Here is a 26,292-nt window from a genome sequence, read left to right as displayed (position 1 = left end):
ATAGAGTCAAAAATAATAAATTAATTAAATAACAGTTCTAAAAATATTTTAAACAATCCAGAAGAATGCCAGAAAGAAAAAAATAAAACAACAAAACAACAACTGGGTGAACAGCCAAATAATAAAACAACATGCACCAATTAAACAATAATAATAATTAATGTTAAATGATAATGTTCTAAGCATTCCAATCAAATGGCAGAGTTTAATTAGAATTTTGAACATATTCAAAAGAGACAGAATTACATGTTATCCACAAGAGATATACTTAAAATGTAAAGGTATGTTTTCAAAGGAAAAGGAAACAAATATATACCATATGAACAATAAAAGGAATTATCTATATAAATATTGGATAAATAGACTTTAAGACAAAGAGTACTCCTTGAATATGTTTGCTAATTAAGACAAATTAATTGTGGCTCAGTGGTAGAGCACTTGACTAACGTGTGAGGCACTGGGATCAATTCTCTGGAGCTTCTGCAGAGAATGTAAGGTTGGCTTAACTAATTGAAACCCAACCAGTGTATAAGTTGTCATATTAGTTAACTATAGTGGCTAAAAAAAACCCAACATGATCTTCTCAATAGATATTTTCAAAAACCATTCCACGGAATTAAATATCCTTTATAAACTCCTAAAAAATGAAATCTCAACAATTAGAAAAATATGGATATTCCCTAAAACTGATAGTCTCTATTGTTTTAAAATAACTCTGTAGCTGAAAATAAGAATAAAAATTGTATGTGTATGAAAACAAAAAACTCATGTTGAGGAAGCCTTTTTAAAAACAAAACAAACAAACAAAAAACCCCAAACAATCTGCTTGATTGTAAAAATCATGAAAGTTTGAGTTTTTCCCCTAAAACTAGTATAAAGCCAATAATGTCTGCTTTCATTATTATCATGCAAGTTTGTCCTGGAAGTACTAGTTAATGCAATAAGGTAAGAAAATTAATATAATGTAAGAAAAGGAAAAATGTAAAAGCATGTTATCCGTGGTCAACATGATCAACTACATAAAAAACCAGAAAGAAGCTATTTAAAAACTAGACTAAAAATCATAAGACTAAAAAATAAATTTTTAGAAAGTCAATGATATATAGTCAGTATGTGTGTATTTATATAGACTAATGACAAACTATATATTAAAATTAAGAGCAATTCCATTTATGAAATTCTAAAAGAGATAAACTTAGTAGATAATAAGGCAAATCTATGTAACACACTGGAAATCATAACAAAACAAATATTTCAGACAAATAAGACCAAAAGAAATGGTACAATATGTCATGTTCATAAATTTAAAAATGCCTATTTTCCCAAATTAATCCATAGATTCTGTGCAATTTGAAATAAATCCCTGAAGCCTTTCCTGTAGAAATCAATTGATTATAAAATTTATGTCTCTATACAAAGGACCTTGAACAGCCAAAACAATATTGAAAAGATACTGGAAGACTTACATTACCTGATTTTAAGATTTAGTATAAAGATAGTTATCAAAAAGGTGTCAAAGAAGCATAAGGATAGACATAGATCAATGAAGCACAAAAGTCACTTCATAGATGGATCCACACATTTATAGTCATTTGATTTTTAACAGAAGTGACAAGGTTATTTGATGGGAGGGAATGGACAATCTTTCCAAGAAATAATGCTGGAATAATATATCTCATGTAGAAAAAACAGAACTATCATAGATCCATCCCTCATAAACAAACATAAAAAATTTAAAATGACACTGAGATCTTAATATGTAAGATGAAAACAAATCCTGTCAAGTAAACAGAGGATAAATTATTTTTTTTATTTTAGATTAGGCAAATCTTTCTAATATTAGATACCAAAAACAGAGACCCCCAAAAGAAACAAGTGATAATTCTACCTCCTCAAAACTAAAACTTTTTGCTCTTTGATTAACACTTTAATGGAAATGAAAATGCAAGTTACATGCAGGAAGGAAATATTTATAAAACATGAATCTGATAAAGAAATTATGCTCAGAATATATGAATAACTTAATTAAAAAAATAAAGAAGCCAGTTTTTCATACAGCCAAAATATTTGGAAAAACACTCTAATGCTTAACATCATTGGTAGTCACAGAAATATAAATTAAAGCCACAGTGTTATCATTAGATATGAACTAGAGTGATTAAAACAGAAAATTAACAATGCCAAATATTAGCAAAGGATATGGAGCATCCCTGAGACTCATATTTGTGATAGAAATGTCAAGTGATAAAAGTGTCACTCTTCTTTTCAAATGAAAGAAGATATGACCCAGTTCCTCTCTCCAAGACCAACAAAAATATATGCTCCCATGCAAAAGATTTGTATATTAATGTTTATAATTGGTCGAATGGGAAACAATACCAATTGGCACCAACAGACACCTATACATATAGATAAAGGAATACTATGCATCCACATGAAATGGAATAAAATATGGACACTCACATCAACAGCAGTGAATCCCAACATCATGTTGAATAAAAGAACTACTCACAAGAGAGTGCAAAGTCCATGATTCCAATGATATGAGAACATTAGTCTTCTATCTTTTTAAAAGGATATATTAGACCTCATAAAATCGAAAAGGTCTACTTATTTAGAAACACTATTAAGAAAATGAATAGGAAAACAATAAACTTAGTCACTACTACAAATATTATGTGCGTCCAGGGGTTGGTATTCAGGATGTACCAGAAGACAACTCAATAAATAAAAAGATAACCAATAAACCAATTGGGAAAACACCTGAGTGGGGGGATGAGGGGGTGTCTTCAGTAAAGAGGATGTGGCTTGTGCAACAAAGATAGGAAAAAACTGCTCAAACTCAACAGGAGCAGAATGGAACACACACACACACACACACACACACAGAAGGAGAGAGAGAGAGAGAAACAGAGAGCAAGAGTGCAAGCTTGTGCTAGAAACACTAAAAACATTATGGAAGCCAGCACAGTGGCACACTCCTGTAATCCCAGCAGCTCAGGAGGCTGAGACAGGAGGCTCGTGAGTTTCAAAGCCAGCCTAGGCTGGGGTGCTAAGCAATTCAGTGAGACCCTGTCTCCAAATAAAATACAATATAGGGCTGGTGATGTGGTTCAGTGGTCAAGAGCCCGTGAGTTCAACCCCCAGTACCCCCAAAACAAACAAACAAACAAACAAACAAAAAACAGGACAGTAGAGCAAATTAAAAGAAAACATAAAGAACCCATTTTTTGATAAGGCAAGATGCTATAATTATTGACTCTGGGAATAGCCATATTTGTGATGGAAATATCAAGTGTTCTAAGGGGTTTATGATCTTTTTTCAACTTTTATAAATCTTTAGAAACCTTCAAAAACTTTTAAAAATCAAAATATAATTGCTGAAGAAATACTACTAACTTTTCTATTAAATCATTACACATGTTGAATTTGTTTAAGTATTTAAATTCTTTTGCTTCGTTGTCTGATTTTTAATCTCAGTTTTCTACTTATTGATTGTGTAAATGTAAGTACAACATTTGCCTCCCATTGCCTCAATTTCCTCATCTGTAATACATGACTAATAAGAGTATTTTTTAATATGGTGGTTGTTAGCACAGAAAGAATTTATACATGTAAAACATACAGAATTTTGCCCCAAATGTGTAAACATTAAACATATTAGCTAGTATAATATTACATATATGTGTGTGTAGTCATGTATATTTACCACTCCAAATATATTTACAATAGACAAGATTATCCAGTAAAGTTGTTGGGTAGCTAGCTAACCACTACTTTACTGATGAACATAAATTGCAGTTTGTTATTAGATACTGAAATAATGCTATTTTATATTCTTTGTACCAGGGAGCATGCAAAAATGAATTTCTCCACAATTTCAGCAAAATATGGCACACATCCAGAAAGCAGAGACTATGGTTCATACCTCATAAACACTCCTGGATTGAATTCTCAGACAAGTAACTCAACAGCTGTGTGACCTGGGGCATGATATTTAATGTTGCTGAACTTCAATTTCTTCATTTATAAAATGAGGTTGACGATACCCCATAGGCATATATTTAGGAATCAATGTAATTCGCTATGTGCAAATTTACCATATACAAAGTATGGAATATAATATGAACTCAATAAGTGAAGCTCTATTTTTTTACAACTCAAGAATTATTTATCAATATAAAATAAGAAGATGTCTCAGGGACCAGGGACAATGATGCACAACTGAAGGATGGGCTCAAAGGTCCAGAACATTGAAAGGACCTAGGGACATGCTCATATTTGCCATATTAGAATGTTGGTACATATTCCAAATTTTAAACCTAGAACAGAATTGTGCCAGCACAATCCCTTTGTGCTATCATACTTTTTAAAGATTCAGTGCACATAATTCAATCAAAGGTTATAGTTTCCTTCCTTAAGATTCTTCCAACCTATTCTACTTTCCTATTGGTTCACTAATACAGTGAACTATTGCATTTGCAATGAATTCTGATTGAAAATCGTCCCTTGCCAATTATATTTCTTATTATGTAATTATGACCAAGTCATGATTATATTCTAATCTCTTTCAGATTAAATTAATTTTAATAGAAACATGAACAACATATATGTACACAAATTTAAACCTGGTCTAGAAAATATTCAAATATACAGGAAATCCTAATATAACAAATACTGCCATTTATAATTTTATTCTCTCTCTCTCTCTCTCTCTCTCTCTCTCTCTCTCTCTCTCTCTCTCTCTCTATCTCTCTCCAGTCAATATTTCTTGATTGACTCATATGAAGTATATACCTATCAAGCAATATTCTGCAATTAATAATTACAATGTCTCTTTTCCTAATCATAAGTGAATTAAGCACCATTTCTAAGAGGGTTAACATTAAATGGTGAGGCTCAGTAAATGACTACATGTGACAGCTTTTCTTTCCACAGAACTGTTATTCTCAGAGACAGGGAGACCTATTACTAATAGTTACACTCACTGACACCTACTATATGACAGGCATTGCAATGGTAGGTACAAACACTTCTCATAATATTTTCTCTTTAAATGCTTATATCAATTTCATGATTTGAATATTGTTATCCCTGTCATTTTATGTGAAAAACTAAGGCTTGAAGATATCACATAAAGATCACAGAGCCAACTCAGAGATATAATTCAAAGCCCATCTGCCTTGCTCCAGATCCTGATCCTTATTTTACCTCCTTCCAGTGAGGAGGAATTGCAGAAATCCAGGGATCATTGAAAGGGGCTAAAGCAATGAAGGTTTAAGGATGGGCCACAGTTCAGTAGCAGATTTAACATGATCTGGTGACTGGTGTCATACAGTGGGATTAATGGCCCAGATAAGGAATTTATGGCAAATCATGATGACTCCTAAAACTGGCTTCAGCAACTGATTCCACAGAGAGCTGAAATAAGACTTATGAAATACAGGTATGGAAGTCCAAAATGTATGGGGGATAGTTTAAACCCAGAAAAATCACAATTCCTAAAGACACTATGAGCATAAATGAAATACAGAATAATATAATTTAAGAGGTAAGCAGGAAAAAAGAAGCCTGAGAGGAAAGAGAACAGGTCAGAAAGGGAATTGGGTATTTAAAAATAAAGCTCAGATTCGATGGAGTTGAAGAGATTTTGTGAAATAAAAGTTAATGAAAAGATTTATCCAGAATGTAATGTAGAGCAATAAAGAAATTGAATTCGAAAAAAAAGTCAGAAGGATCACCTAATAGGAGTCCCAGAGAAGAACAGTGGAGAAATTATGAGGAAAAAAAGTTATTTCAAAGAAGCAATAACAGAAATTTTCTATGATAGATGAAATATATTAATTTTCAGATTAATAACAAGTTATAAATAGAATAAATGAAAACACACTAGATATACCACAACAAAAGTACAGCATATCTCAGAGGGAAAAAATAAAAAAAAAGAAACACCTGAACAAAACGATTACTTCTGAACAATAATTAGACAACAGCAGATTTTTAAACAGCAGTGGAGACCAGAATACAATGGAATATTTATGCAAACTGTTCTGGGAAAAAATGATGGTTACATTTAAAGTCTATATTCAGCTAATACATGATTCAAAACTAAAAGTGGAGTAAAAGTATTTTTAGATAGATAAAAGCAAAAGTGTACCACTGAGAAATTTTCATTGAAAAAAATAATAAACAATACATTGTAGGAAAAGGGAATTCAATTTAAGATGAAGTTATGGAAAATAAGAAACAATGTATATCCACAATAAGGGGGTTCCAATTAGGATTAGATATATTGCATGTCTGTATAATTATATCATAATGGATTCTACTGTTATGTATAGCTGAAAATAATGAAAAAACTAAAAAAGAAACAATATCTAGCAAAGAAATGGGAAAATACATGGATATATCTAAAAATAAAACTAATTAAAGCAAATTAAAAATATTAATAATAAAAAAGAATTTAATGTGTCAAGCAATAAATACACATAGTAGAATTTAAGTTTACTTAAAAACAAGTTGAAACTAAAATTCTAAGACAAATTTATACAAAACAAATAGAAAAAATGGTACATAAAATAGTGAGATGGGTAATGATTCGAATAAATAGCATTCTAAGATTCATATGTTGTTAGAAAAAAGATATTATTAATTAGACATTGTTTTGGTAAGTAGGGACATTAAAAATTTAAGGAAATACCCAAAATAGAAATAAAACATATAACATATAAAGGAAAACAAAGAAAATGTCATCAAACAGAAGGCAGAAAAGAATGGAAAAGCAAAAATATATCATAAATAATTAATTACTCAACAAAGCAACAAAATAAAACAAAAGCTAGTGTTCATGAAGGATATAACAAGATGGAAAAAAATTAATTCAAATGGATTGTTTACCACAATGAGTATACATTAAACCCACCATTCCAGAGACAAACTTTAAAATGCATTAAAATGAGAACTATAAATGGTTTTAAAAAGAAATAAAATGTAACAAGAAGTATTAAAGGAGTGCAAAAAAGAGAAGTTAGGAAAATATTCCAGGAAAACTGTGCAGTTACACTAATTTCAGATAAATTTTTTGTTATATATATTAACATAATAATATATATTATATGGTTAACATATATACATATATGTATGTGTGTGTGAGAGTGTGTGTGTGTGTATATATATATATATTAGATGTAACTCAATAGTAGAGTGCTTGCCTAGTATGCCTGAAACCTGGATTCACCCCCAGTACCACACAAAAAAGAAAAGAGAAAAGAAGGAAAAGAAATATAAGAAGTAAATTAAATAGTGATGAAAATACAATTCACTAAGTACATTTTAACATACTTTGCCTGTATGTTCCCAAGAACACTGTTGCAAAATGCAGAAACTTTTGAGATTAAATAATAAGTAGAAATTGACAAAAGCAAAAATTAAATTTGATCTTTTTAGCAAAGCTATTTTAATATTTTGCAGATGAAACAAATAAAAGCGGGACTAAGATACTAAGACTTGAAAAAAGAAATAATAACTAATGCTTAAGTACAAAACTCTAGCCAGAGAAATTAGGAAATTAATATCATTTCAAATATACAAAGACTATTCACAAGAAATGATCACAAACAAAGTCTGAAAAAATACCAAAGAATTAAATATTATACCAATCACATTTTAGCAAAAATGAAGCCAAATAACAAAAGGGTAATTCCCAGATCCTTATGTCACAGTTTGAAAATTTTTAAATCTACCTTTAAATAACGAATGAGTCAAAGGAGAAACAGCAGAAGAAATAAATAAATACATAGGTCTGAAAAGGCGGTGAGAACACTACATATGGTTTGTGGGATCCATCTACAGCAGTACGTAAGGGAATATTCGTAAGCTTGCATATATATATTTATATATGCAAAACCTTGTTTTTTATATATAAAAAAAGTTAAAAAAGAATTAACTTAATTTCTAAGAAGATAACTAGAGTTCTTTGGGAAAACTATTAATTTGAAGTTACTAGGAAGCCTGAAATTCTATTTGAACAGAAATTAATGAAATGCACATATTACTTACAATAAAAAGGATAAATAAAGCAAAAGTTGACTCTTTGAAAATACACAGAAAAATGCAAACTCCAGAACTGAGTGAACTCTTTTGCTCAGGTTTGCATCTGGAACAGAAGATAGCCAGCCATGACTGTGCGAGGATACAATAATAAAGAACAATTAGAGTGATGCTTTTGCTCCTCTTGTGCCATTGCATTGAGTACAGAATGCCTGCCAGGAGCTGCTGTGACTCAGCACTCCAGTTCAGGTATCTACAGAAGCAAGTCAGGGTAGGACAGAGCCCTTTGCTTGCAGAGGGACAAAAACCAGAAGGGGAACTGAAAGCTTCTTGTAGTCTTTTCTCCTCAGCTTTTGCTCCATATTTCTAGACCAACAATTAAAATCTAAGATTCTGATGTTGGCTGGTTGTGCCTGTGTGTGTGCGTGCACTCCATTAACTCCTTTTTCTAAATGCAATTCAATTCCAAACAAAATTCTAACAGTTTTTCATTGGAATTGAAAAAAATTGACCCTGGAATGCTAATGTAAGAACAAGTAAAAATAAGCACAAATTTGAAGGAGAATTAAAAAATAGGAAAGATATTCCCTGCCGGTGACATGAATTATTAAAATCTACAGGAAAGAATTAAAGTACTAATAAAAGAACAGACAGTAGAACAATACAACAGAAAACAGAACTTAAATCTATGTGTATTTGGTGAATACACAAATTTAGAGAAAAAATTCATTGAGCAGATGAGCTGGAATGTTTGGCTACTTACATTGAAAAAGATAAATATATCCTTAATTTACAATGGACAATAAAGTGATATCCACATAAACTGAAGACTTGTATGTGAAATTCAAACTTTGAAACACTTCAGAAAAAAACTATCTTTTTGATCTTGGAGGAAGAGATGGATTTGATGTAAAATTAATAATATAATAAAATTAATAATAATAATAAATAATATATTAATTTTACACATTAATAGGACTCATTATGCTATTTCTATACATTTATATAGCATGTATTGATCATATCCAAACAACTTCTTCCACTCTCACCCCCACTCCTACCAGCACCTTTCCCAGTACCTACTAATCTCTATTCCACTTTCAGGTCTATCATTTTTATTCTTCTGTAGTTTTCACTCACTTTTGAGGAAGAAAGTGCAATACTTGTCTTTCTGTGTCTGGCTTATTTCACTTAAATCATGTCCCCCAGTTCCATCCATTTTTCTGCAAATGACCTGACTTCATTTTTCTTTCTGGCTGCATAATACTCTACTGTCTTTCTATATCATATTTCCTTTATGTATTTATCTGTTGATGGGCACTTAACTGATTCCATAATTTAGGTATTGTGTTGCAATAAACATGGGCTTGCAGATATCTCTGTTATATGCTGATTTATTTGTCTTTGGAGTTATACCCAGGAGTGGAATAGCCAGGTTTTATGGTAGTTCTACTTTTAGTCTTTTGAAGATCCTTCATACTGTTTTCCAAAGTGGTTGTAAAACGGTATATAAGAGTTCCTTTTTTTTCTACATCCTTGCCAACATTTTTTGTTTTTGATAATACCCATTTTAATTGGGCTAAGATTGTGTTTTACTGTAGTCTTAATTTGAATCTTCCTGATGGCTAATGACCTTAAGTATTTTTTCATATGAATAAATATTGGACATTTGTATTTCTTCATTTCAGAAATATTCATACTGACAATTTCCCCATTTATAAGTTTGATTATATTTTTGTTGAATTTTTGCATTCTCTATATATTCTGGATATTAACCCTTTGTCAGATGAATAGCTGGCAAATACTGTCCTCCTTCACTCTCTTTTTTACTTTGCCATGCAGAAACTCTGTAGTTTGATATAATCCCATTTGTCAATTTTTGTTTTTGATTAAAACAAATTTGTAAGATGTTCAAAATTAAAGCTACAAAATGATCCACAGACTGAATGAACTAATATACAAAGTATACTATCCTTAAAATTTTAATAATCAAAATGTTTATACAAAATATCTTTTAAAAATCAATGAGACATAAATCCTAAAAAAAGACAAGGAGGTAGCAAAAGACACAAAGAAGCCAAGATATTTATGAGGAGATGTTCAAATCCAATGGAATCAAGATTGGTACAAATTTAAATTTGGAGAAGATTGGGAGAAATGCGAACAGTCATGTATTGCTGATTACAATTATTTTTGTAGTTTGTTTTGGCACCTGAGATTTGGCACTCTGCTTAAACACAGAGCCACATCCCCAGCTATTTTTATATTTTATTCAGAGACAGTGTCTGGCTAAGTTGCTTAGGCTGGCTATGAACTCATGATCCTCCGACCACAGACTCCTGAGTCAGTGGGATCGCAGGCATGCACCATTGCACCCAGCTTGCTGATTAAAATTTTAATTGGTACACTTGGGGTAATACTGAAAAAAAATTGAAAATAGGCATATTCCTCAATCTGTTCATTTATATAATTAAAAGAAAGAATGATAGTGGTGTAGAATTGGCATGCAATGGTTTTGTATTTAGGGGTATGGGCCAAGATGGCCTGTCTTATCTTTAGCTCCTGATCTTTGTGCTGGACTAGATGATCTGAAAGGTCCTTCTCTACTCTATGAGTCAGTAACTAATCATATATTAGGATTTTTTTTTCTTCAAGCAGAACAATTTTACAAGGCTTATAGAAAGAAATTTCAAATATACTGGCTGACATGTTAAAAATTTAATATCATTAATCTTTCTTGTAACTGTTTGTAAATTCTATATTTTCCCATTTAAAAATTAAATCTTTGTGCTTAATATATTAGTGCACACCTGTAATCCCAGCTACTCTGAAGGCTGAGGCAGGAGGACTACTTGAGACCAAGACTTCAGAGCTATCCTGGGTAATATAGCAAGACCCTGTCTCTAAAATAAATTTTTTAAAAATTCAATTAAATTTAGTGATTAAATATATTTGTGCATTTTAAAAATAATAAACTATTACCTTTCCATTTGAAATTGTGAGACTGGAGTAATGATGTTAATTGAATTAATTTGGTGAATTTTTCTGTTAATGTAAATTTTCTACATGAGCTGTATCTTCAGCACATGCTGCTTCAACTTTCATGAAATTCTATGACCTTCTATTGTCATAAAAGGTTAGAATGGCAATTTCACATACATAATGGAAAAGCATGTGCCCACATGTAAGTATTAAAAGGATATTCACCAATATATCCTGACATGGAAATTAGTCTCTTTAAAATTATTTTATAATTATGTTTTGGAAGTTTAGAACATGTCATTCAGAGATGCAACATCAGGATCTGTGTAGAGATAATCAATCTATGGCTATTGATGCATGACTAATTTTATTATAAGCAGTTATTGGCAGGTGGGAAGTTTAAAAAAGTGGACATATAAAAGGAAGTGAAATGTTTCTTCTTTAAAATTTATCACCGATTATTAATCTATAACCTTATATTCTGAGACTCTTAGTTCCTACCATTTAAAGATTTCAAACCTGATTTTTTGTCTTTCACTTTCCTTCTAATTCTTAGTAGTCCAATATTCTTCCAAGAAATTATAATTGTAAATAATTAAGGGTACTGTCTGCCTAAAATTTTTTGTGTTCAGCAAATTCATGTTCTTATTAATTTCATGGTCTGCACAATCTATCTCTGACTAGATTGCCCTTCCTACTGTGTATGAGTAGTTTGGGGTCTCTTCCTCACTTCTGTCTGGCCTCCCCATGCAACTATCAAAACCTCAGAAGGACATTCCCTCACCACTGTAGCTAACACAGTCTCCAAAAGAAACATCCAAAAATCCATAGATCAAGCTGGGTGGTTGTGCATACCTGTAATCCCAGCAGCTCAGAAGGCTGAGGCAGGAAGATTGCAAGTTCAAAGCTGGCCTCAGCAAAAGCAAGGTACTAAGCAACTCAGTGAGACCTTGTTTCTAAATAAAATACAAAATAGGGCTGAGTATGGGGCTCAGTGGTTGAGTGCCCCTGAGTTCAATTCCAGGTACCCCTCCCCCCCAAAAAAAATCAATAGATCACATTCAAAATGCCAAGGGATTGAATCAATTTTTAAATTAAAACCCTTATCACAAGTCTTTGAGATATTAGAGAAACATTCCTATAATTCACATAGTGTAATAGAGATGTGGAGAAGCAGGGGATTGAAAGTGGGAATTTAAGAGTATCCAAACCAGAAGAGACAGATAGGTCCATATGGGAAAATAATCTGTGAAAACATCATAGTGCATGATAAATTAGTAATTTCAAAAGTACTTTGGAAAGATGTTGAGCTTCTTCTCACGATTTACATAAATGAGAAATTTGGTTGTATTAAAGCTTAATAATAAAAAAGGTACTATAAAAACACCAGAAATGTATGGAAATTACTACACTCTTAGAGCAAGGAAGATATTTCCATATATGCCAACAAAATAAAAAATAACACATAAAGGACCATTTGATTTCATTATATACAAATGAAACATAATCAAATATCACCATGAGCAAAATCAAAAAAGAAGTAATCCATTAGGGAGCATGAAGAAGAATTTGAAGAATTTGAAGTTCCTTATACGTAAACTAATAAGTAAAAGAATAAAAAATAAAAGATCCTAGCAATTCATAAAGAAAACGAAAATTATAAGCAAATGTAAAAAGTGTTTCATTGTATTAATATGAAAGATATAAAACTTAAGGCACCAACAAAATATAATTTTGCTTCAAAGCTTCTAAGATGAAAATATTCATACTAATTGGTAAATGATGAGATAGGTACTTTCACGCTGTGCTGGTGAGAATGTAAACTGGCATAATGATATTCCCAGAAAGCAACTAAAGAGCGTCTTTCAAAGAGGCTTAAAAACATTCATATGTATATGAATATGGCTTTGTGCATGATAGGCAAGTATTTTATCATCGAGCTAGAGTAGAGGAACAGGCTTAGGGAGAGGAAGAATGACAGGGAAATGGGAAGTAATAGGGACTGAAGTGGAGAAGATTATATTATATGCATTTATGAATGTGTCAAAATGAACCTAGATAAGTGATTAAACCCCACTATATTGTATAACTGCTATGTACTAATAAACACATCAAAAATAGGTATTACATAGTTTTTAAATTTATGTATTTTAATTGAATAATTCAACCTCTAAGTGTTATATGAATTTGTTTTCAAAATTCACAGCAATGATGATCACAGTTACTTAAAATAATAAATTACTGGAATTCACAAAGTATTCAACAATAATAGAAACTATTTAACATATGGTACATTCATATGAAAATACTATATCCCAAACCAAACAATTTGCTGAACAGTGGCATATCTGAAGAATATGTAGAGGATTATGATCTTTATAAACTGTTAAATGAAAGAAGTTAAATATAAAAGTTTATTGAACATGAAAAATTAATACAGTATCTTAAAAAGTTGGCTGGGAGGAAATAGAGCAAAATTAACAATTGTTATCAGTCCCGTAGCATAGTTAATGTGCAATATTTGGTTTCTTCTCAATATTTTTCATGATGATTTATATTAAAAGCCAGAAAAACAACAAATGTTATTCTAAAATAGTAGGTGCTTCACTATACATATTTCATTAGTTGCTTTGAATCATTACCAAATTTATAAGTTCTGGAAAAGTGAAATCCTGTGTATGTAACCTAAAATGGCATACATTTGTAGCATAATCATTGTGTTGTTAGAAGGACAGATTATGGAACCAGACTTCCTTGATTTGAATGTCAACTTTCTGTACATAAATTTCCTCATCTAAAAAAATCAAACTATTACTTCTAGCCTAATAATAACAACAATATCAATCTTAAGGCATGTCTGTGAAGAGTAAATGCATTAATATATTTTAAGTATTTTGAAGTGTGCATGATATATGATGAATGCAATGTAAGGGTTTACATGTGCACACATGTACAGACACATCCTCCTTGTACTCATAAAATACTACTTAATATCTAATCTTATTTTACTTCTTTTGAGATGTACAAATGAACTAAACAGTATAGGTAGTTTCAAAGACTCTGTAATTACTAAATTCAAATACAGCCAAAGAGCTTAGAGACCTAAATAAGTGATTGACTAATTAAGTGGAATAATTAAAAAGCAAGAACTATCACCTAACCAAATTATCCAGAGATTCCTTATTGATAAATTAGAAAATTTACTACATTTACTACCAATTTAATCAGACTAAATCCTGTTGATGTCCTTGAGTGGGTAATTATGTAATGAGATACAGAAAGTAACCACTATAAATCTGTCTTCGTATCTATGCAGATCTCATGAGTAAAATCTTGGACCTATTCCTCTTCTTAGGCTCTCCATTGGTTTATTTAAATCTGAGTGTATGTGTGCAGAGCAAAACCAATATAGCAGATTCATCTTTAATATATTTTAAAACTGGAGAAAGGAATGTCAGCTTTGCTTTATTTCACATTTTATGTTCAATGGAAGTTAGATATTAATTTCAAATGGAAATCCATTCCTCATTTCTTTTCTAAAAAGTAAACCATGCATTTATCTTCTATATCACTTTAATGTTATTCATCTGATTCTGAATCTAAGAATCCATAATGCAAAACCTAGTTTGTGGCCACCACTGAGAATCAGAATGCTTTGCACATTTCATTTGCTCAAATGGAAAAAAAACAAAAAAACAAAAAAAAAAAGGTCAGGGAAGAGGAGTTTCCTAAGCTCATGAGAACAATATCTGGCAGCACTAGAACATAGCCTGATCCCTCTGAACTAAATCTAGTATCTTTTCAACTTGCATATAATAAATGCCCTACAACTTGCCCATGTTTTTTAGATACCCAGGTCAGATTTCTTTCTAGTCTTTTCCAACGACTTTTTCATCACAGTCTGCAAGTTCCCAACAGTATATTAATCCTTTTCTCTTTTTACAACTTCTTCTACTTCACACACTCAGAATAATAATAAAAAGGAAAAATAAAGATGATCATGATTTTACTTACATGATTTTACGTGGGTCTTCTCTCAAATTGCATCAAAGTTTTCTCTTTGAAGGGAACAGATCATCTTCTTTTGTTCTCTCTTTAGTCATCTATTTATTTTGTGGTATTGGGGATTGAACCCAGAGGTGCTCTATCACCTTTATTTTTTTATGCTTTTTTAAAATTTTGAGATAGGATATCACAAAGTTGTCCAGGTTGGCCTTCAATTTGCAATCCTCCTGGCTCTGCCTGTGTTGTTGCTAGGATTACAGGTATGCACTGCCACACCTGACTGTCCCGGAGAGTTTTTACTGTTCTCCTCTCCCTATTCCTTGTCTTGCGAATCTGACAATAAGTTCCCCACTCACATTTTTGTCTTTGATCTGAGATGGGCACGTGGCCAGTAAAAAGGGTAAGCAGAGAACTTCTTTGGATCTATACACCAGCATTTGGAGTTGAAGTCTTTTTGCCCTTGGAGCATCAATGAGAGGAGTAGAATCTGGACCCTCATTGGCCACCAATCTCAAAACACAAATAAAGTTTGGGTGTAGAGTCAAGTGAGGACCATACCTGTGATGTTTTCATCTTCTTAATCTACCTCTATGAATACCAGATCCATCCCAGAGCTGCCTAGTTACATCAATAAACACCCTTGTTTTGTTCATGAAACTTTGGGTTTGCATTCTATAATTTTATCAGTTCCATCATGACCCACTCCCCTCCTCTCTACCTCACTCCTTTATTTCCTTACTTTTTTCATTCTCCCTCATGCCCAAGGCCAGATATGTATCCCCAGGTATTCTGCATCTCATTCTTTCCATCTCCTTAGGAATCAAATTATTCCTTCATTCCCTTCATTTTCTTCAAATAATGCCTTTCCATTGAGTACTTTTATCATTACATGCAAACTCAGCCATTTTGATTTAACAGAAAACAGAGACATCTTCCATGGCCTGCCCTGCCCTATCTACTGCTTTCTCTATTTTCCTATACAAATATTTTTTTAAAATATAGTCTAAACTCATTTCCTCTAGGTCCTCTAATAGTTCCAACCCTAATTACTCCATTGAAATGCTTCATGCAATAGTTAAGTTGACTTACTATTTTCTAAATCCAATTTGCTTTTCCATCTTTGTTTTACTTGGCCTTTCTTCAGCACATGACTCTAAACATGACAAACTCCTTGAAACCTACTTCCTTTGGCTTCCATGTTTTCATTCTCCTTTTGGTTTTTCTCCTTCACTATTCAGCTTCACTATTCAACTCTTAGGAGTTCCCTTTGGCTTATTACTTAAAGTTTATCATTACTTAGGTTTTCATTCTTGACCTCCTCTCACTTGCAATGTCTTCCTTTCCTTACCATATGTAAATAAGACTCATTTACATTTTATTGTTACATTTTAAGTATTTCATTGGCCCCAGTTTATATTGCATCTCTAATCCAGGTCTTACTCAAGAGCTCTTGACTAATGTATTCAACTGACAGCTAATGATTACTCCTCTTACATGTTATAGATAATTCAACTTCAACAAAGCCAACTGTGAATTGGTCACAGTCTTCCCTGATCTATTCCCCTCTTCCTTTATCTTACACAATGTCTCCACCTGCTTTCAATTTCTCCTACAACTTCTCCAATTCACCTAATATCAAGACTCTGCCTTCTTCCTCCATCTCATACCATTTATATTCAAATAAATAAATTTTCTATCCCACCTAACATGCAAAAATATTCTACTAGTAGTCTTTCTGTCATTAATGATGCCACATCCACTCACACTCTATGGAGATGTCAGAATGACCCTTTAAGGTGCAAACATAATTTGTCACTACACTTTACTAATGGATAAAGCATAGACTCCTTAGCTTAGCACACAAAGACCTTTTATCATCAGACCCTTCTCACTTGTTCAGTCTTACTTCCATCATCCATGACATCTATTCATCACACAGTTTCCCTAATGCTCCAGATTTTCCTCAAAGCTTTTACCCATCATGTTCTTTGTGAAACCCATACCTTAGTGTTAATCAGGCTTATGCATACCAAAAATAATTTTAGGATAATTTTTAAAATAAATGAATATTTATAATTATAATTATGCATATGATTATCTTGCCTAATTGTTTTAACTCCCAAAATTACAATATTAAACTTACCCAAACTTTCTTCTACATGCAGGTTAATGAAAGAAACATATTTTTTTACATTTTATTATAGAAATTTTATTTTTCACTAATGCCTCCCTAAACACCCATCTGATCCCTAGCATTAGTATGGCATCTACATGGCAGAGTCTCTGCATGGGTTGCACTTTGCTGGTCAAAGAGAAACAGCAGCTTGCTTCTGAGCTAAATTATATCTCCTGGCCACATGGGGTGTTAATTGTCTTCTTGGCCTCCTTCTCAGGTAATTCTCCAACTTGTCTCACTCTACTCTCAAGTAATCAATATTTATAAGATATTAGAGGCAGAGAACTGCAGTCCTAAAACATAGTACCATGCCCACTCCACTAACTTCTCAGAGAAGAAGATGACTGCCTGCCTTCCTTTCATGACACTAGTGTCACTGAACACCACTTCTCCTAAGGCACAATATCTATTTAGTTAGTGAAGAGACCCAATTAGCTAATTTTCAACACCCTCCAGCCATTTTTTCTTTGCCAACTCTTTCAGAAGCCAACATTAAAATATTTACATTACTTGTAAAAAATTTATAAATCTTATTAAGTGTAATGTGCTCATCAGAGACAACATTCGGCCTTTGTTTTTTTGGGGGGATTGGTTTACTTTGCTTAGTATGATATTCTCCAACTCCATACATTTACCTGCAAATGCTATGATTTTATTCTCTGTTAATATTGAGTAATATTCTATTGTGTATATATATATACCACAGTTTCTTTATCAATTCATCTATTGAAGGGCATCTAGGTTGCTTCCACAGTTTAGCTATTGTGAATTGAGTGCTATAAACATTGATGTAGCTGTGTTACTATAGTGTGCTGATTTTAAGTCCTTTGGGTATAAACGGAGGAGTAAGACAGCTGAGTCAAATGGTGGTTCCTTTCCAAGTTTTCTAAGAAAACTCCATACTGTTTCCAGAGTGATTGCATCAATTTTCAGTCCCACCAGCAATGTATGAGTGTGCCTTTTCCCCCACATCCTCGCCAACACTTATTGTTGTTTGTATTCTTGATAACTACCATTGTGAGTGAAGTAAGATAATATCTTAGAGTAGTTTTGATTTGCAGTTCTCTGATTACTAGAAATGTTGAATATTTTTCCATATATTTGTTGATTGAATGTGTATCTTCTTTTGAGAAGTGTCTGTTCAGCTCCTTAGCCCATTTATTGATTAGGTTGTTTGGTTTTTTGGTGTTAAATTTTTGAATGTTCTCTCTGATAAGTGGATGCTGATCCATAATGGGGGGCATGAGGAAAATGAAGAAACTTTGATTGGGCAAAGAAGAGGGAGGGATGGGGAAGGGACATGGGGGCAGGAAAAATGGTGAAATGAGATGGACATCATTACCCTAGGTACATGTATGACTGCACATATGGTGTGACACTACATCATGTACAACCAGAGAAATGAAAAGTTGTGCTGCAATTGTGTACAATGAATCAAAATGCATTCTGCTGTCATATATACTTAATTAAAATAAATAGATTAATTAATTTTAATAAAATAAAATAAAAGTTGGCAATGTACTGTAGGTCAAAGAATTGGTCTCCCTAATAAACAATGAAAATATTAATATTAAAAAAACGAGCAATGTGCTTAGTCAGAAAAGATAAAGCATACACTTAATAAATAGTAGTAGTAGGTGAAGTTCATTAAGTAAATCTATGGTTCACTAATTTGTCCCACAAATATTTGTGAGATCCTACCATATGCCAGTCATCAATAGGATCTGGGGATTCGAAAGTCGTCAAGATATAGTCCTTGGTCCCAAAAATATTTGTTCTAATAAGAACCAGATTTGTAAGTGGAAATTAACAGAAAATACAAGGTAATTTATGTTTAACAAGCTGACATTAATTTCTTCATTTTGTTGGTGATTTGGAAATTAAACTGAGAATTAATTACACGTTTGAAATGAGAGAGCTGAGTAATCAGATATTAAATAATGAGTATCTCTATGTATAGATAGATATGTCTGTATATTTGTGAGAACAGAATATATATGTCAATATCTAAAAATATATACATAAAATTATATATAATTATCTCATAAAGGCAATTTTATTAATTATACAGAAGGCAAAATTGATTCACTTAAGAAAAATTTAGAGCATCGCATACACGTGACTTGTTATTTATATATATAAATAGCATTGACTACACTAATAAGTCAATGTAATGACATAACTCTAACAACTATTTACTATTTTTCATAGTAATTATAGAGGTAATGAGTTATAAATTAATTACAAAGAAAATAGTGACTTTATTATCTATTCTGTTAGGAAAATTTATTAGCCAAGGTATAATTCTATTTTAGTAAATTTGATGCTATACTTAAGGTAATATAAAAGCTATTTTTAGATTATACATAATTTCAGAATCATATTGGCTTGCTATGCATAACGTTTGCCATTTATGAAGACATATAATAAATAATACTTATATATTTTGCCAAAGGCAACCAAGAAAAACTGTCACAAAAAGCATAGATGGGTTAATCAAATTGCATGTCACAATAACTTCATATAATATTCTGTTTTTTTTTCTATTCTCACAATTAATTTTGAGCATTTCACTTAAGAGCTACATATTTGTGCTTGAGATTATATACTTTATAGGTGTGTTTATATACGTTTATACACATTCAGTGCATATATACATATGTGTACCCACACACACACACTTATAAATAGATTATTAAGGAAAATAAATTGGAGAGTTATATTTCTTAGAATGATGTAACATTTCATAGAATAAGTGATACTTTTCCAATATGTGAATTCCAGATATGATTTAGGTTTATTTTATTTTCAAATATAAGGATGAAAATTTCAGAATCATATTTCGTAAATATTGAAGAACCTACCTCATGCTAGTTTAGGGTGATTTTAAGACTCCCAAATGAAAAAAAAAAACTTCCAAAGGAGAAGATTTTGGGGAAAAAAATAGACAGGGAAAAAGAAGAGAAAAAGGGAGAAGAAAATGATAATTACTCACCATATAAAGTTCACCTGAGGCCTGGCCTGAGATAACAACGTGTTTTACTTCCAGTTTGCCCTGGGTTTGAGGCTAATAGTGGCATTCTTTCTATTGCTACTATAAGACATTTTATAAGGAAACACAACCCTGTGCCAAATTACTGCAGAGACCAATGCTCTTAATTTTCAGAGGCAGGAAATCTGCCACCTCATTAAAGGGAGCGCTGTGTCATTAGCCCACTGGCATCCCAGCAGCACTAGAACACACAGTGGACTTGTCCTCCTGACCAGCAAAAAGACACAGAGAAGCTGGTTCCAGAATATTTCTTTGAGGGCTGAGTAGGGAATACATACTTTAAAATAGATTAGGAATTATTTCCTTATATAAAAACTATTATTTTATTATATAACAAATCTACTCATAATCAGACAGTTGGGGGTGGCAGAATGAAGGGGAAGACTGAGAGGGTTTTCTCAAATAGACGGAGCTATGTCCTACCTGCCAGGCAGTGCCAGAGGTTCAGATTCCTCAAGGAGCAATTACTTCACTAAAATTTAATACTGTCTTTTTCCTTTCTGGAATTTCAGGTTCATATTTGCAGATTAAAGAAGGGAAAGCTGAATTCATTATGAACATCTTTTCCACAAGTTGGTACCCACCAGCATTTCAGTGCCCATTTTTTCCCCACAGTGGGGATTTAATCCCTACTTCAAAATTAATAGCCAGCCATCCACATGGAGAAAATAATATCTTCTTAATACAAGAAAATAATATCTTCTATGATGCTTTATTTCATTGTTCTTGAAAAGGCCAGGCACTCTTGTTGGAACATTGAGATTCTTAACTTATAATAACTATCAAGCCATTGTTTATATTTCTTTTGCTTTGTAATACTTGAATTCATAGGTTTATAAACACAGTATTAACATTTTGTGGGAAACTTAATATGGAGGCTTTAAAAGATTACTGGACTTTTCATAGATATCCGTTGTATGCTTACTAACACTTTATCTATCAAGGATTTTGATTTTACATTATATGAAAAAATCCTTTTACTTGAAAACAAGCTTTATATATAATTGGCAGATTTGATTCCACAGTATACCTCTTTCATGAAATGAATACAAATTTCTGAGAGAGTCTATTTCTGATGGGATGTACAAACCAACACTCTTTAATTATTCATGATTTGAGGTTTATCAAACCAGAGATTCTTAAGGGTTGAGAGGAAAACAACTCCTTATTCTGTTTTGGCCAAACACTAAAAGTTGAACAAAAATCATTTACACAGTATAAACAACAATTCTTCTGATATTTATAACTGAAAAATGATAAGAACAAGATATAGCCACAATAATTAAATTTTCCAAGAACACACTTTACATGTTCCCACTCCACTTGTTTATTAGAAATAAAAAGAAAAATACTAATTTTAGTCAAAAATATTCAATAAGGTACAATTTTAATAAGTATAAGGAGGATGATGATATTAATAAATTGTCTGTTCCAAAGGCACAATGCTGGATAGTGGGAGTTCCTCAATGTTAACTCAAATACAATTTGTTAAGTGAAACTAGTCTCCATTTTCACTCTTTAGTATAATTCCAGCTCCATAAATTTTATTCTTGAAATATCCTTTCTAGACAAGAAACACACACTTCCTGAACGACTCATATTGAAACTTTCTATATAGGGCATGATTTAAGGAAGTAAAATAATGAATTGACTCATGAAGATGTTATGAATAAGGATAAAATAATGCAAAACCAGTTGCCAAAACCAAAAAAATAAAAAAGAAGAAGAAAGAAAGAGACAGGAATCTAGTTTATTTATGGTCAAATCTTCAGAGATACTATCACTAAGCACAATAGGAAGCTAAGCATTTTCAAATTTATCTTACGTTAATGTAACCAACATCCTATCTCTGTGTTTGGAAACTGAGAATACCGTGTACTTTGCTTTGGATATAATTACTTTTTCTTAGGAGAAGGACTGCACGTTCCTCAAATTTTACAACATCTCCACTATTCCTTTACATATTTTACTTCTGATGAGTTTTATATTAACCCCAACACTTCTGCTTTAATAATCAGATTTGAATTTCTAGAAGTCATTACTTTCTTTCTTGAAATGTCAGTACTGCTTACATTTACAAACCTTCCCACTTTAGTAGAGTTCAGGTTCATGATCTCTGAGCAATCATAAACATATTTGAACAGAAATGTTTCTAGTGCACAGGAATATCAAGTACCACAGACGAAAGTTTAGAAACATTAAGCGTGTTTCTTATTAGTGCTGAGGTTCTGAAACACGGAATCAAAAACAAATTCATTGGAGGCATGATGGAAAAAATAAGTGAACATATATAGAGATATTCTGCCTTTAATATGTCTCTAGTATGTCTCTAAGAGCCTTTTTGCCCCCAAAATTTGTATGTTGAAGACCCAGAATTCCCTCATAATGCAACCCTGTTTGGAAATATGGTCAATACAGACATAATTAGTTAAGATGAGGTCAGGCTAGGGTAGTGTGGTTCTCTAGTCCAGTGTGAGGTATGTTCTTATAAACAGGGGAAATTTGGACACAGATAGAACACCATGGCTAAGTCAATAAGCCAAGGAAGGCTGCCAACCATCAGAAGCTGGACTAGAGGTGTGGAACAGATTCTTCCTCACAGCGCTCAGAAACAACCAACCCAACTGATATCTTGATGTCAGACTTCTAGTCTCCAGAACCTTGAGGCAATAAATTGTTTAATCTGCCTAGTTTGTGGACTTTATTATGTCAGCTCTAGCATGTCCATACACCCAAGATAAATTTTGACCATAGAACCTGATTCCATGATATTATTGGCTTATTGTGAATTTTTATTCTAATTAATGTTTCTTTATAGTCTCTCTCCTTCAAATATGTGCAGTCTGCAATACCTTAGTCATTTCCTAGAAATTAAATTGCCTTTATTTTTTTTTTGAGGCTGGCCTAATTCAACATTGGATTTCAAAGTACAATGTCTTTTACTTCAATATATTTCTGATAGGACAAAGTCTTTTCCTTTTTTCTAGAGGTCAACTTATTCATTCAATTTGGTCTTTCTCCTAGGGAAAAAAAAAATTGAATTTTTTTCATTTTTATTTGCTCGTTACATAGCATATAAGTAGTTAGGAACTAAAGACTCCTCAGGGCAGATTTCAACTTGAAGTTGTATCACTTTGTGATGCCTCCCACAATACACTGTAAAGAGGATATTTCCTGTATAGTCAGCAACATTTATTATTCAAGAGTAATTTCTCCTGATGGCTAGGCTGGCAATATGAAGATGAATAAGCAAGATGTTGTTAGGAAGCTATAGCTTGTTATGAGAGGCTGATAAGTAAATATATAAAAATATACTAATTTGGGGGATGTAGCTGGGGTAGAGCATATGATTAGTATGTATAAGGCCCTGTCTTTAATCCTCAGCACCACAAAACAAAAAGCAATATATACACAGTTGTTTGTTCAGTGCAGATACACATGTACTGAGGCCAGCAAAAACCATAGTTAACATGTTATTGAAGAGAAAGGGAAAGAGAAGAAAGAGCAGAAGAAGGCTTAAGACCAAAATGATCAAAGCATGACATATGATATATGGAAAAATACCACAGTGAAACTTATCAATTTGTACAAATATTAAGCTTTATTAATTATAATTCTGAAAGAGCTTAGAAAAAACACATTATGAAGTGCTTGCTATCTTCCAGATTATAAGCACTGATAATTGTTATCTCATTTAATTTTCCTACAGCTTTAAGGGGCGGGTACTGTTTTATTCTCAATTTGTAGATGAACAAATGGGAAACTGTTCCAGTTCATATAACTTACAAGTGGTAGACCCAAGATTAGATCCAAGCCATGCTCTTAGTTTCTATGCAACACATACTATGTGTGTTTGGGGGTCAGGAAAGAGGTAAAGGAGGCAAGAACAAAAATAGTCATGTAGTTGAGCCATGGAAGGATTTGACAAGGAGATACAGAGAGATGGATATATCTGGAGGAAGAAGTATCTAGAAATATGGTGGCTGATGCAGGCAATCAGTTCAATATAGGTGGGTCTGGTAACAGATAAAGGAATAGTGCCCAGAAAGGAAGTGCAAAGGGGAATGAAAACAAGTGGTAAGCATACTGAACACTCTCAAAAGTAATCTGGAGATTACTCTGAAAAAAATAAAGTAGTCCCCATGGAGTGTATAAGACACACAGCCATGTCTGTTTCAAATGAACTATTAAAATGGCCATTGAAGATAGCAAATAAGTTCTAAAGTTGAATCCAAACCACCACAAAGATGTCTGAGGGTCACATTGAAATGGATCAGAAAACAAGTGTACATATATACATAGAATTTTCCACTTAATAATATGTATCCATAGAATGATAATAATTGTGTGTCTCTAAGTAAAATGGCAAATGGAGTAAAAATTTAACAACAGATAAATCTGGACAAAATATATATAGATGTTCTTTGGGCTTTTCTTAAAAGTTTTCATATATTTGAAATTATTGTCATATAAAAATTTTGAAAAGCAAAAAATTCAAATTGGCAGTTGCCAGGGTCTATGGGGGAGAGGGAATGAGGAAAACTGCTTTATGGGTAAGGAGTTTTACTTTAGAATGAAGAAAAAATTTGGAAATAAATAAAGGTACTAGTCATAGAACAGTATGAATGTACTAAATGTTCCTGAATTATTTACTTCATAAAACATTTTGAAGTATATATATATATATATTTTGAGGACTTAATATTAACATTTTGAGAGCTGAGTTCTGCTTCTCAGATATCATTCAAGTGTCAGTACTATTCAGTCATACTAGGAGTATTCTCCTAGCTCTTTAAAGGTGTCTGGTGTAAGTGATACAAGCCAAGGAGCATTTTCAAATGACATAGTTATTAATTGGCCAACTAAATATGCAATGGCCTATGTAATCGGGCAGCTTCCTCAGGAGCCATTAGAGAAGAGCAGGTGATCATGAGTGTAAGTGGGAGTAGGAGAACTAATTGACAACCTGGGAGGCACTGCTGTGTTTGAGTGACCTATTCATGACCACAGGCCTAGCTGAAAATTAAGAGTTGTCCTCTTTGAAGAAAGATTTTCAAAACCCTCTTAAATGTGCATCATCTTATTGTGGTAATAACAAATTATTCAAGAGTACTTTATTATAATGTTGAGTAAAATATATCTAAACCAGTATCAACTAGAAGGAAATAGATGATTAAAACATTAAGACTTTATATGAAATACAAACATACCTTTCTGATGAAGAGCATATATCTAGCAGGAATTGAATCAGAAGTAGCTCTTTCTACCATATCCTAGTCACATACCAATTAAGATAGTTCAATTTCAGAATATAGACTGAGATGTCCCATTATACTCTGGCTTTTAATTCAGTCATAGTGATAACCCTTCGAGCAGACGTTTTAGTTTAGTTTTTTCCAACTATAATATGAAACTAAGTTGATTCGACTCATAACTGTGCTATACTTTCAAAGAAATGAAATGGACAGAATCTTCTTAAATCCTTAGTCAAGGACACTTTGTTTCCTTTTCTTCCAAAAAAAAAAAAAAAAAAAAGGATTCTTGCTAGAGGGCACAAAATACAAGAAAACACTGAATTCAAACATTCAAACATGGCAAACACTATTGCCAGGAAGAAAATCATTCATCAGCTGAGGATGAGGCACATCTGGTATTTTAGGTAGTGGAGTATCAACCTACACTGATTAATAAGCATACATCATTCATTTAGATGTGCACTTAGTAATCATCATCCTTTATCTGATGGCTTTAGTTACCCAAAACATAGTCATGAACCAAGAAGTAAGCAACTAAGTATAGAAGTAATTTTATTAAAATTTTTGAGATTAATTCCTTGAAGAGTTTTGTTTTGTTTTTCAAGCCCTCAGAGAATTAATGTTATATTTTATATTTACTATCCTAGAAGTTTTAAAGAAATTTGAAGAAAATTAGTATAACTGATAGAAGAAAAAAGACACACTAAAGAACAGATGAACACATGAATAAAACTACATACACACACACACACACACACACACACATACACACA

General features: G+C 32.3%; 1 protein-coding gene across 3 annotated transcripts in view; it reads right to left on the bottom strand.

The window, feature by feature from the left end:
* Nlgn1 (neuroligin 1) overlaps positions 1–26,292 on the bottom strand; it is an 899,700-nt gene that overhangs the window by 820,643 nt on the left and 52,765 nt on the right. The window lies entirely within an intron of this gene.

Source organism: Marmota monax, unplaced genomic scaffold, assembly GCF_021218885.2.
Source record: "Marmota monax isolate L192 unplaced genomic scaffold, Marmota_monax_Labrador192_F-V1.1 WCK01_AAM20220418_F8-fsc00074, whole genome shotgun sequence".
Taxonomy (NCBI): Eukaryota; Metazoa; Chordata; class Mammalia; order Rodentia; family Sciuridae; genus Marmota; species Marmota monax.
Note: the sequence above shows the minus strand (reverse complement) of the source record. Positions and strands in the feature narration are given on the sequence as shown.